Here is a 12,119-nt window from a genome sequence, read left to right as displayed (position 1 = left end):
AATTTGAAATGAGTTTGATGGGTGAACTTAATTTTTTCTTAGGACTTCAAATTAAGCAAACCAAAAATAGAATCTTTATATGTCAAACTAAATACACTAAAGAACTTCTCAAGAAATTTGATTTTGATGGACAAAAGTCATCTAGCACCCCCATGAGTACCTCTCTATAGCTATCTAAAGATGAGGAAGGTACTCCCATAGACCCTACACGCTATAGAGGCATGATTGGCAGCCTTCTATATCTCACCGCTAGTAGGCCAGACATCATGTTTAGCGTGTGTGCTTGTGCTAGATTCCAAGCCAACCCAATGCAATCCCACTTTAGTGCCGTTAAAAGGATCTTTAAATATCTTAAAGGTACTACAAATGTAGGATTATGGTACCCAATGAACCAAAATTTTGATTTAATAAGCTTTTCGGATGCCGACTTTGCAGGGTGCCATCTTGATCGCAAGAGTACAAGTGGCATATGTCACTTCTTAGGATCTTGCTTGGTTTCATGGTTTAGCAAGAAACCAAACTCTGTTGCTCTTTCCACTACTGAAGCCGAGTACATTGCGGCCGGTAGGTGTTGTGCCCAAGTCCTTTGGATGAGGCAAACTCTCATAGACTATGGGATACATTTTAGTTCATCTCCAATTAATTGCGACAATACAAGTGTAATCAATTTAAGCAAAAATCCCATTCTCCATTCAAGAGCCAAACATATTGATATTAGGCATCACTTTCTTAGAGACACAGTTCAAAAAGGGGAAATTGTTCTAAAATACATTGAAACGGAAAAACAACTTGCAGACATACTCACCAAGCCATTAAGTGAAGAGAGATTCTTCTATTTAAGGAGAGAACTCGGGATTTGCAACCCTTTTGAGTAAAGTGAAATCCTCCAAAAAAAAATAAAAAATCAGGTTGTTAGAGAATTCTGGGTTAAAATCTCATTAATCCCTGTTTTTGACCTGTCGGTCCACCGACAGACTCGTGTAGGTCGACCGACACGGAAAAATTTTATTTTTAAACAAGAACCGAGAGGATTTTTTCATTCCCTCTTCTTTTGTTCGAGACCTCTCCTCTCCAAAACCCTTTTTCTTTGAACTCCAAGGCAAAACCCTGCAAAATCCCTTGAGATTTCACCAAATCCAAGCCCCAAATCACTCTTCCTACACAATCTACCCACTTCCAACCCAAAAATCTCTATTTCTCTCTATTCTCTAAAGCCCTAGGTTTCAAATGGCTCCAAAGCAAAGCAAGGGCAAGCAACCAAAGAAGAAAGCCAAAGTTGGAGAGAGCTCTGCAGCATAGGACAAGTCTCTCTTCATCTCAGAAGAAGCCTCCATTCTCTGGGGAAGATTTGAGAAGAGAAAGGTTGACAAGGAAAGAACTGTAAGAGTTTCTCAATTCCTTGACTATGACATTGAAGAATATTTCAAATATTTGGGTTGAAAAAATACCTTAGTTTATGTTGATCCCTGCTATCCTGACCTTGCCAGACACTTTTACTGTAATCTGAGAACCCAAATAGTGGATGATAGGCTTGCCATCACATCCCTAGTAAAGGGTGTTCCCATCATGTTCACTTATGAAGATCTAGGAGAGATCATGGGAATTCCCACCTTAGGAGATATGAGCTATCTTCCTCCCAAAGGGGATGCCAAAACCTTTATGAATGTTGATGAAATTTATGGTGCCATCATGAAAGACTATGTTGGGTTTGAACCAACTGTTAAAGCTATCAAACTTCATGAACTACCCAGGATGATCAGCTTCATTGTAAGCTACAACATCTTGCCCAAAGGAGGCCACAGAGACCAAGTCAATCCCTTTCAAGCCTACATTACTTGATGTCTTGTCACTGCCAATCCTATCAATCTTCCATATGTGATTATGAAGACCATGGAACACTGTGCAGTACCTCATTATAGGGGAAACCTTCCATATGGCAGACTCATAACTGCCATCCTTAAGTTCCATGAGGTGGATCTCTCTGGGGAATTCATTGACCTGAAGATGCTTGACATTGACTCATCCACCATCAAGAAGATGAAGCTGGGTTTTGTTGCAGCTCCTCCCTCACATCAAGCCCGAAGGAAGCGAGCTACCCAACATGTCACAGGTGACGAAACAGAGTCACAAGAAGAGGACGACAGTGAGGATGAAGACTATGTTGGTGAACCCTCAGGGGACTATGTCACCAGAGGAGAATTTTCAAGTTTTCGCCAACAACTTGACACCCGCCTGAAGGACTTTGATGATCACTTCACCTCTCCCCACAAAGATCAAGAAGAAATTATTCGCATCCAACAGGAGAACCAAGTGATCTTGCAGCGTCTCAATCTGCATTTCTTTCCTCCTCCTCCACAGTAGAGATAGTTGACATCACTGACATTTTATTAGAACTCTTGATCTGTACTTTTATGGCATACTTTTAAAACATGGAACTTCTATTTTAAAGCATGTGATGCTTTTAAAATTAACACTTTATTGGGCTTCATATTATTTGCTCTCTGTTCTTCTAACTATGCAGGAAGTCATTTTCTTAGGGGGAGCCACCCTAAGATTGTTTTTGCTTATCCTTGATTACTAGCACTGGCTCAGGGGGAGCTACTCATACTCTACACCTCCTTTTTGTGTTGACAAAAGGGGGGAGAAGTTATTATGATTCAAATATTCATATTATGTGATAATGCATATATTTATCTTGAAATTGCATGCATATATGAGTAATGCATATTTTGAATCACATGTTTGTCATCATCAAGAAGGGGGAGATTGTTGGAAAACACATTCCTCCATAAACTAATTTTGATGATAACAAATATTAAGATTAATACTAATATTCCAATCTTTAAGCAAGCTTCATAGTCAGACGCTGGAAGCATCAAGCATCTAGGAAAGACTTGATCAACGGAGCTCACAACAGAAGAGTTAAGGAAAAGAAAAAATTTGAAGATTGAGGAACATCTTCTAAAGGAAGCCAAGAATTAACAAGACAAAGACTCTCCAAGAAGATTCAAGAGCATTAGAACACATTTCATTACATGTGCATATCACATTGCACACACATTGCATTCACACGTAAGAGACCCTAGGAGGAATTCATTCTCATGCCCTAGACTCAAGAAACATGGCCATTAAAGTGTTAGACAAAAACCTATGAAGTCCCCAAGCAAGCTGGACCAAAAATCCCCTTGACAGACAATCAAAAACAGGACAACTGTCTGTCGGTCGACCTACAGAATATAAAAAATACAGACCTGGTTCCAGTAGCCTGTCGGTTGCAACCGACAGAACTATCGGTCGACCTACAGCCCAAACTTGGCCTTAACGGCTAGTTTTTCAACGGCTAGTTTTTTATGGTCGATCGACCCCCTTTATAGGTCGACTGACAGTCTAAAAATATGACAGTTTTATATCCGTTGGAGAACAAACAAACTCTAACTTTTGGCTTTATAAAACACATCCAAACAAGGAACAAAAGACATCTTTTGATAGAAAAAGTGCATAGTACATTTGAGAAAGTACAAAAGTAAAAATTTGTCATTGAGCTAAATTATTCAATTCAAGCTCTTCAAAGAGATCTTACCAAGCTCTTAACTCTCCACTCTCTCCAACTCATGCCATCAAGGAGAGTCATCTAGGAGACTCAAGGTGTATCACTCTCATTCATATCATTGAGCACCATCACTCAAAGGGTAAAAGTGTCACTATTCTTTGATAGGTATTTATACCAAACTTCTATTGTATTAACTTGTTTATGTTTTTTATTTGATAAAGCATTGTTGTATTAATCTAGACTGTACTTAGATTAGTACAAGGACCCTCTTATCCTTAAGAGATTGAAAGGATACTCTTGTCCTGGAACTAAGATTGTAAGGATCCTCTTATCCTGTTAAAAAGAGTTGTAAATGTGTCATTTCCCCATCTATTGTATTGAAAGGGAAATACTAGTGGAATTCTCTCAAGGTTGAGAGGAGTGGATGTAGGCTAAGTTAGCCGAACCACTATAAATCTTGTGCCTCATTTACTTCTGCTTTTTATATTTAATATAAGTGTGCAACCAATCGAAAAAGAGGCAAAATCAACTAGTGGTAACCTATTCACCCCCCTCTAGGTTACCCAACACAGAGCACTGCATAGGAATGGATAGGGACCATATAGAGTGCCTTTTGAGCCATCTTTCTTTAACAAATTTAACCCAACATGTACCCTCATCTGAAGCAATGGACCAAACATGGCGCATCAGTGCAACCGTGTTCCAATCTCTCAAAGAGCGCAACCCCAGACCACCTTCCTGCTTAGGACGACAAACCACGGACCAAGCAACCTTATGTCGCCCAGTAGAAGAGTTCCCTTTCCAAAGATACCTCGCAATCATCCTTTCCAATATATCAACAGTAAATTGAGGAAAACGAAAAACATTCAACCAATACGACTATTATTCGATTTGGGTTTCTACCGACTCATTTAACAAATAGGGCGGAATGATTTCGGGTTTTCCCTGTTGGGTTTGATTAGGTTTGCCAATGTGGGCCTGGAATGAAAATCCCTAACCAACCATCATCATACGACAATTCCAATCCAATGATATGGGTTATCATACCTCTTGTCTTTCGTACCGTCTTTACTCTGGGTTTTCCACATTAGTAAATGGACACAAATGTATTAAGGTTTACGTATTGTGTTGTATGGATTTATGCAATAATCATTAGATCGACTTGTATAGATTCATTACGTTAAATAGATAAAATTATAATTGTGTGAACATTAAGGTTTTCAACGAAGGAGATCTCACTATGAAATGAATATAGGGATAATTAAAACTTTTTTATTCTCTTGGGTACCATATGTAAATATTCATATCAAACCACGTTAAATTCTTGATGTTTGTATGTGATTATTGTGTTTCTTTCCACTTGTATTTGTGCAGTCTAACCTAACATTACAACTTGGGTTCTCTGGGTTATCTGAGGTACCTAAGTAACTACCCATTTGAATGAAATACTAATAAGAGAAGTTGAGGAGGGTAGAGTCGTGTAGAGGGGTTAAATTCAAAAAAATATGCTTGACTCACTTCATTAATGCTAGTAGTGTATAACAGTGGAAAAGAATTAGGTCAAACTAAAAAGGTCAAACAACAAGAGTGGCCGCGATACAAGTCATGCGAAATTTCCTAGCTTGCGGCCTACTAAATTACCAATTCCCACCACCCCCCTCCCAAAAACAAAAAAAAAAACTTCTTAAACAAAGAGGTAAAAAAGGAAAAGAGTAGGGGAATTGATTGTCACGTACAAGCATTAAATATTTTATGTATTTTAATGAAGTCCACACTCCACAAGAAAAAGATAAGAATATACCTACATCATAAGTATGGGATGGATGACCTACGACCTTATGCATGTAGTCTTAAGGAACCAACAGTAAAAGATGGACTATACCTACTTACATAACTATGACCTACCTACCTAATGCATCCTTAAGTCGAACCAATGTCTAGTCTAGGGGATTGGGGAGGATGACCTTTATAGGCTTTAGTTTTAATAATGAAAGAGAATCCCGGAAAACCTAGGAGTCTATTTAATTTCCTCTTTACTTTTTTTCTTCTTCTTCGTCTTCTTCTTCTTTCTTATCCCAACTCCCAAGTTCCACCACCACCACCACCACCACCACCAAGAGAGAGGAGGAACTTGACGGATGACATGTGGTTTTGATCACCAAAAGACAGAAAGAAAAAGGAGAGAAAGTACAGACAAGTATGATGGCATCTCTATGGAGGTTTTAGTTTCCAAGAAAAAGAGGGATGATATAAGACATGCCTTGGGGATTTCTCAGTTTGGACCTGTTGGGTGTATTGTAGATTTGTAGTAGTAGTAGTACTACTACTGCTCCTTTGTTAAACCCTATAAAAATTAATTAATTAATTAGGGTTTTGTTTCTTTATGCTTCCCCATGACGTTCGTTCCCTATTTAAATATGTAATTTTTATTGTTTGTTACCCTTTAATAGATCGATCTCAAGTGATCTGTGACCGCCAATACACATAGAAGTCCTCCTGCAAAGTTGTGATCCCTATACAACTACAACTACAACTACAAATACAAAGAAAGACATTTGTGACCACTGCCCTGCCCTGAACAACGCATTTAAACCCTAACTACCTCTATCAATTAACAAAACCTGTCTGTATCATTATTAATTTCTTTTTGTTTTATTATTATTATATAAGTTTATGGATCATGGATTCTTGCACTTCCCTATGAAAAAAAACACAAAAACCCACACCCTTGCATGTATCGAAAACTAAACAAACTTTTCTCAAAGTCTATTGTTTGTTGGAGAGAGAACTTATACATCATAAGGGGCAAAAAACACACTCCGTCACGGAGTATGGTCTACACCAGCAATCTCATGAGTCTATCTCGTTCTTTCTCATATGAAAAGACAGTTTTACCATTTATTTTAAAGAAGAGAGATATAGACACATGCGCCACACTCTTGGACAGAAAATTGCTTCCCAAATTCTAATAATGGGTAATATTCATACCTTTTTTTTTAATTTGTAACATGAATTTATTTATGGGTAATACACATACCAACACACCAAAATCTAGATCCGGATCGTCTCTAGGGAACCCAACGCCCAGGATGCTCCCAAGGGGCATCTAGCGGTTGAATTGTGCCACACACATCTCAGTTCACGCCTAGGAATTTGTGCAGCATAGTCCAACGGTGTGCTGGGCTCCTTGAAGACGAACTAAATTCCCAAAATCTCTTCTAGATCAACAGGTCTGAGTGTCTAACAATGGGTTGGATTGGTGACACGGGCCAGCCATTTTTTTGTCAATCAAGATAGTTTAATATGTTTTCAAATCACCTTTACCTTCTTCTTCTAGATCATCTGGATCAAACCCTATTCCATTCTCTCCTTAGAAATGGATAGTGCGGATAATTTATGAACGTAAATAATATCTACAGCTCTATTTCCAAATTTCTCATAAGAATTAGAAACCACATAAAAATCTCTTGGCATAGCCTGATTAGGTCAGTTGTCAAATTTCATATTCAAATTCAACTATAAATTTCTCATGTTCGGACATGCATCACCATTTATGTCTATGCATATATCCAGTACTCCAGAGTTTGGACACTATTTTGCACTCTTGTACAATCTGAGATTTTTAAATTTCTACTTTGCCACTCAAAAAATTCCGTTTATAATATGGCATGTGAGCTGGGGACCAAGGGGTCCACGTGCCCATAAAAATTCAAGCCCCACTAAAATGACTTGTAGAGAATTTTTTTACCAATCAAATAAGCTTATCGAATTATTGCATACCAAATCTATTTGCCCAATTTATATTTATACAAAAAAACTGATAGTACTTTTCGAATTAATTAATTCCTACTTTGGCTAGATAACAGTTAATTGTCATATTTTTCCCTTCTCCATAGGTGAAGGAAAATTTAGGCTTAATTTGGTGTGATTTCTATTTCATTTAATGGAGTGATTTCTAATTTGAAAATTGTTTGAGTTGATTTTTGCATCTTATTTCAGTGAAATAGAAATCAAATGGAAAATAAATTTTGACATAGTTGAAGAACTGCTTCAGAATTTTTATTTCATTTGATTTCACTCTTGCTATTTAATGAACACATAGTTTATTTGATGGGCAAAATAGTAATTTCATGTTAAAAACTAAAACAACACTCTTCTTCTTCTTCTTCTAATGGGCTCACAACCACCATTGCCACAGCCACTATCACCTATCACCTCCTTTCTCACCCTGTCCCACCCCAACCACCACCACCATCCTTCCTATAGAAATATAGAGAATCTATATTCTCAAAAATTGAATTATTAAATCGATTTTTCCATTCTATCAATCAATACAATATCAATTTCTTAATTTTAAAAAAAAAAAAAAAAAGTCAATGTGTTGACTATTTCATGAAATCAATCCTCCTTCGAAGTTGAAATAGAAGTAGGCGATCATACCAAATGTGGCAATATTGGATCACCAACCAAAACCGTACACTTGCATATGTCCCATGTTTCCAATAGTACGTGTCTGCTTAAAGGATCCACATCCTCTACTCCCAAAGTTGGTATTTCCATCCTACTTCCATGGCATCCCAGTGCGCCACCTGGCCTGACATGTATCCAACGGTTGTCATTAAAAAAATTCAAAACTTTTTGAAAACCTTATGACACTGTTTGAACCACTTTAGCCCCCAAATAAACCCACTCACCGGTTCAAACTCACCCAAACCAAACCCAACCCCAACCCTAACCTAACCCATTCTCTCTCCTCTCCACTCCTCCCCAAACCATCTCTCTCCAACGACTCTCCTCCGGTCACCATTGCCCCCCTCTCATCTCCTCTGCAACCCCTCTGCAGTCCCCACCCTCCTCTGTTCTTTCTCCCCATTCAACATGCTCCCTGTTCTTTGCTATAATAAATAAATAAATATCGCAACCTAACAGCCAAAGTTGCACCCAAAAAAAACAAACCCAACAGCCAAAGTAAGTTGTAGATCTCATCAGCGGGAGTAACGCTAACCAGTTCCAAATTAAAGCTTGAAGTTCAGATTTCCATGGCAATTAGTTTTGAAATTTGAACACTATACCAGATGGATTTCTCTCTTGAAGATCTTAAAGATAGGAGAAGTTTTCACTGTGAGTAGATCTGCATCAAATCCCAGTAAAGCTAGACATATATTAACCACATATTAAGGCGTCCTAGAACATTTCCAACCTTTCGGAGCCTTACGAACACCTAATCGTTGCAGGAAAAAAAAAGTGAGAGAGAAGGGGGGGGGGGGGGGGCGAGGGCTATGTTCTCTGCAGTAGAAAACAATATAACCCTGTTAACGCATTCATCTGAAGAAAGCCCAGAAGAGGAAAAGAACGTGAGAGATTTTTCTTTCCTATCTGATCACCCATGGAGCCAAAGACATCTTTTCTTGTCTTTGACAATAAATTCATCTTTCTACCAAAAAAAAAAAAAAAAAAAGGAAGATCTTCTTCACCTGTAAAACCCTAACTATAAAAGGAACTTGAGAGCAGCGAGCCAGTTTTCTCGTTTGATTGGGAACACCTTGAAAAAACCCATCTCATCTCACTTGGTTGTTGTCTCTACAAGAGGTGGGATTGCGAAGAGAGAATGGGGAGAAAGAACAGAGGAAGGTGGGGATTGGGGAGGGGTTGCAGAGGAGATGAGAGTGGGGCAATGGTGATCGGAGGAGAGTCATCGGAGAGATTGTTTGGGGAGGAGTGGAGAGGAGAGAGAATGGGTTAGGTTAGGATTGGGGTTGGGTTTGGTTTGGATGAGTTTGAACCGGTGGGTGGGTTTGGTTTGGAGGCTAAAGTGGATCAAACAGGAATATCATGAGGTTTTCAAAAAGTTTTAAATTTTCTTAATAACAACCGTTGGATGCATGTCAGACCAGGTGACGCATTGAGATGCCATGGAAGTAGGATGGAAGTACAGTTTTGGAAGTAAAGGATGTGGATCCCTGCTTAAATAAGATAGCAGCTGATGTGTAATGTGTCTCCTCCAAACGTTACAACCATTGAATTTGCCATAAAACGAGCAAGGAAGGAAGGAAGGAAGGAAGGAAGCCCTCATATATCCATCCATCCTTCCATCCTCTGCGCTGCCTTAATTATTATTTTCCGCATTTATTCTCCGGCCTGCTTATTTCTCAATCACACACACACACACACGCTCTCTCTCTCTCTCTCTCTTTCCCCGTCATCCCGTGAGTGCATCCATGCCTAGTTGTAAATAGTAATAGTAGTACATACTCCTGAAATATTAAAGCAAACACCAAAATTCATATTGTCTTTGTGTTTGGTAATCGGTATCCAACTATATATGCATGACGGCGTCCACGTGTCTCACATATTCATATTTTTTTTTTATTAATGATTTTCCTTGCTCTCATCACCATGTCAATATGTCATATCATCCTTACTATATATATATATATATATATATCTATATATGAACCAAAAAAAACAAGACTCGCATGCATAGGAAGGAGCCCAAAACCCAAAATTTCAAATATCAACCTTTATTGTCCTTGAATTTGAATAGCAAGCACACTTTGGATTCAGTTACTGGTATATTGTATATTGTTGTGGTCCTTCTTTAACTTACTTAATATAAATGGTTGTAACATCTATACTATATATATATATATATATATATAACTTGATCTCATATTCTTTAGTAGATTGAATGGATCTGTATATTTACATATTTTTGTCTTTGGGTTTCTGATAACGTTTACAAGGATTCACAGCTTGCCGGTCAATTGATTGACAATTTGGTTGGATCTATGTTAATTAAGGGTTAAATATCATATCATAATTAAGTCTTTCAACAAGTTTTCAGCTATGGATGCGGCAGGGAGAATATTCCTTCCTATGTGTCCTCCTTTTATAATAAGTATGGAAAAGGTTTTATGAGCTACGTACTTGGTAAGATATGCTAGCACCTCTATGTCTCCATCTTGTAAGAATTATATGTGGATTATTCTTACATATCTCTATTCACATATGAAATGACTTTGTTACCCTCCAACGTAGGATATCGTTTTGTCACACCTCAATACTTACCTCATTGGTGTACTCTACCATACTGTTTGCTTAGAGAATTTCTCTCACTAAAAGTATATATATATATATATATATAATATAAGTGAAAAGGTTTTTTCTTTCTCTTTTAGTGGAGGTTGTCTAGTCAGTGAAAAAAAAAAAAAAAAAAAAAAAAAAAAGAAAAAAAAAGAAGAAGAAGAAAGAAAGAAAGAAAGGGAGTAATGATGATAGTAGCATTTCTGAAATTATATTCGATAAGGGGAGTATTTATATCTTCTCCACGAATAGATGGTTCCAAGGTATGGAGTCAATTTTTTAATTGACATGTTAAAAAAAATTTCTCAATAATATAATTTTCTTAATTTCACAAAGAGATCTTTTAATTTATCCTAATTTTCAAATTTGTGATTTATTTCAATCATATGATTCATCAATAATTTGATTGTTTTATTATGTACATAAATCCGACCTAATTGATGAGTGCTCGACACGTGGTAGAGGGCCTTCCTCTGCCACCATGCATTGACCCTTCTATGTATAGGAAGATCCAGTACAAGGTAAAGGCACAGAGATTCAGTTATTCATTAACAAACAACTATTTTCAATTACGTACCTTAACTTTTCGTTCAAGATCTGCACTCAGTGTGATAATTCGAATTCTAGCGGTAACTTAGGATTGTTATATGTTAAATTCGAACACCAAACCCAAATATTTGCCGCTAGCTGTTCTTTTTTTCAATGTTCCACTAAGTAAATGTGTGAATAGTAATTACTAGCTAAAAGTAACTAGACGTTAATTCATTCATTCAATAATCAGAGTTCGACGAGAGAGAGAGAGAGAGAGAGTTTTTTTTTTTTTTTTTTTTTGGGTAGGTAGGGGGATGTAGGATGTGAATCAGGAGACTTGAACTCAAGACCTCCTAATAGCAATGGGCCTTTACGCACCACTAGCTACCAAGTGCGCTAGGCACTTGATCACAGAGAGTTTGATTAACCTTGATTTGGTAGATCAATATAATAATAATTATTCAATAAGAGTATGGTCAGGGTTTAAAAACCAGGAATCAGGATCGGATTGATCCCGGCTTGGATCAGTTTGGATCGGCCTTAGAATCAGCATATTCCAGGTATATTATCAAGGATTTTTCCTTTAATAGTATATCGTATTGGCTGGATCCGATCTGATTCAGTGATTCCTAAAACACTAGAATATATGGTTCCTAATATTTTAATTTAAACGTACCTACTTGTTATGGAAGGAAGTTTGAACCGGGGGACCTAAGATAGACTCATCTATGAAATCAACCAACCCAACCCAAACTTCCAAACACAACATTTATTAATTATTCCAATACGAACTGCTCAACACATTATGATCTGATAGGCGGATCTCTCTATTTAATTCTTCACTCACCTGGGAATTGGAATAGGCATGAATTTGTAGTTACTTGCATATATTATGACACATTTTCTTTAATTGACAAGGTCATTTATGTAAGGTTTCCCTTATTAATTCTCTATC

Source organism: Telopea speciosissima, chromosome 4 (assembly GCF_018873765.1).
Source record: "Telopea speciosissima isolate NSW1024214 ecotype Mountain lineage chromosome 4, Tspe_v1, whole genome shotgun sequence".
Lineage (NCBI taxonomy): Eukaryota > Viridiplantae > Streptophyta > Magnoliopsida > Proteales > Proteaceae > Telopea > Telopea speciosissima.
This window is presented reverse-complemented; position numbering follows the sequence as displayed.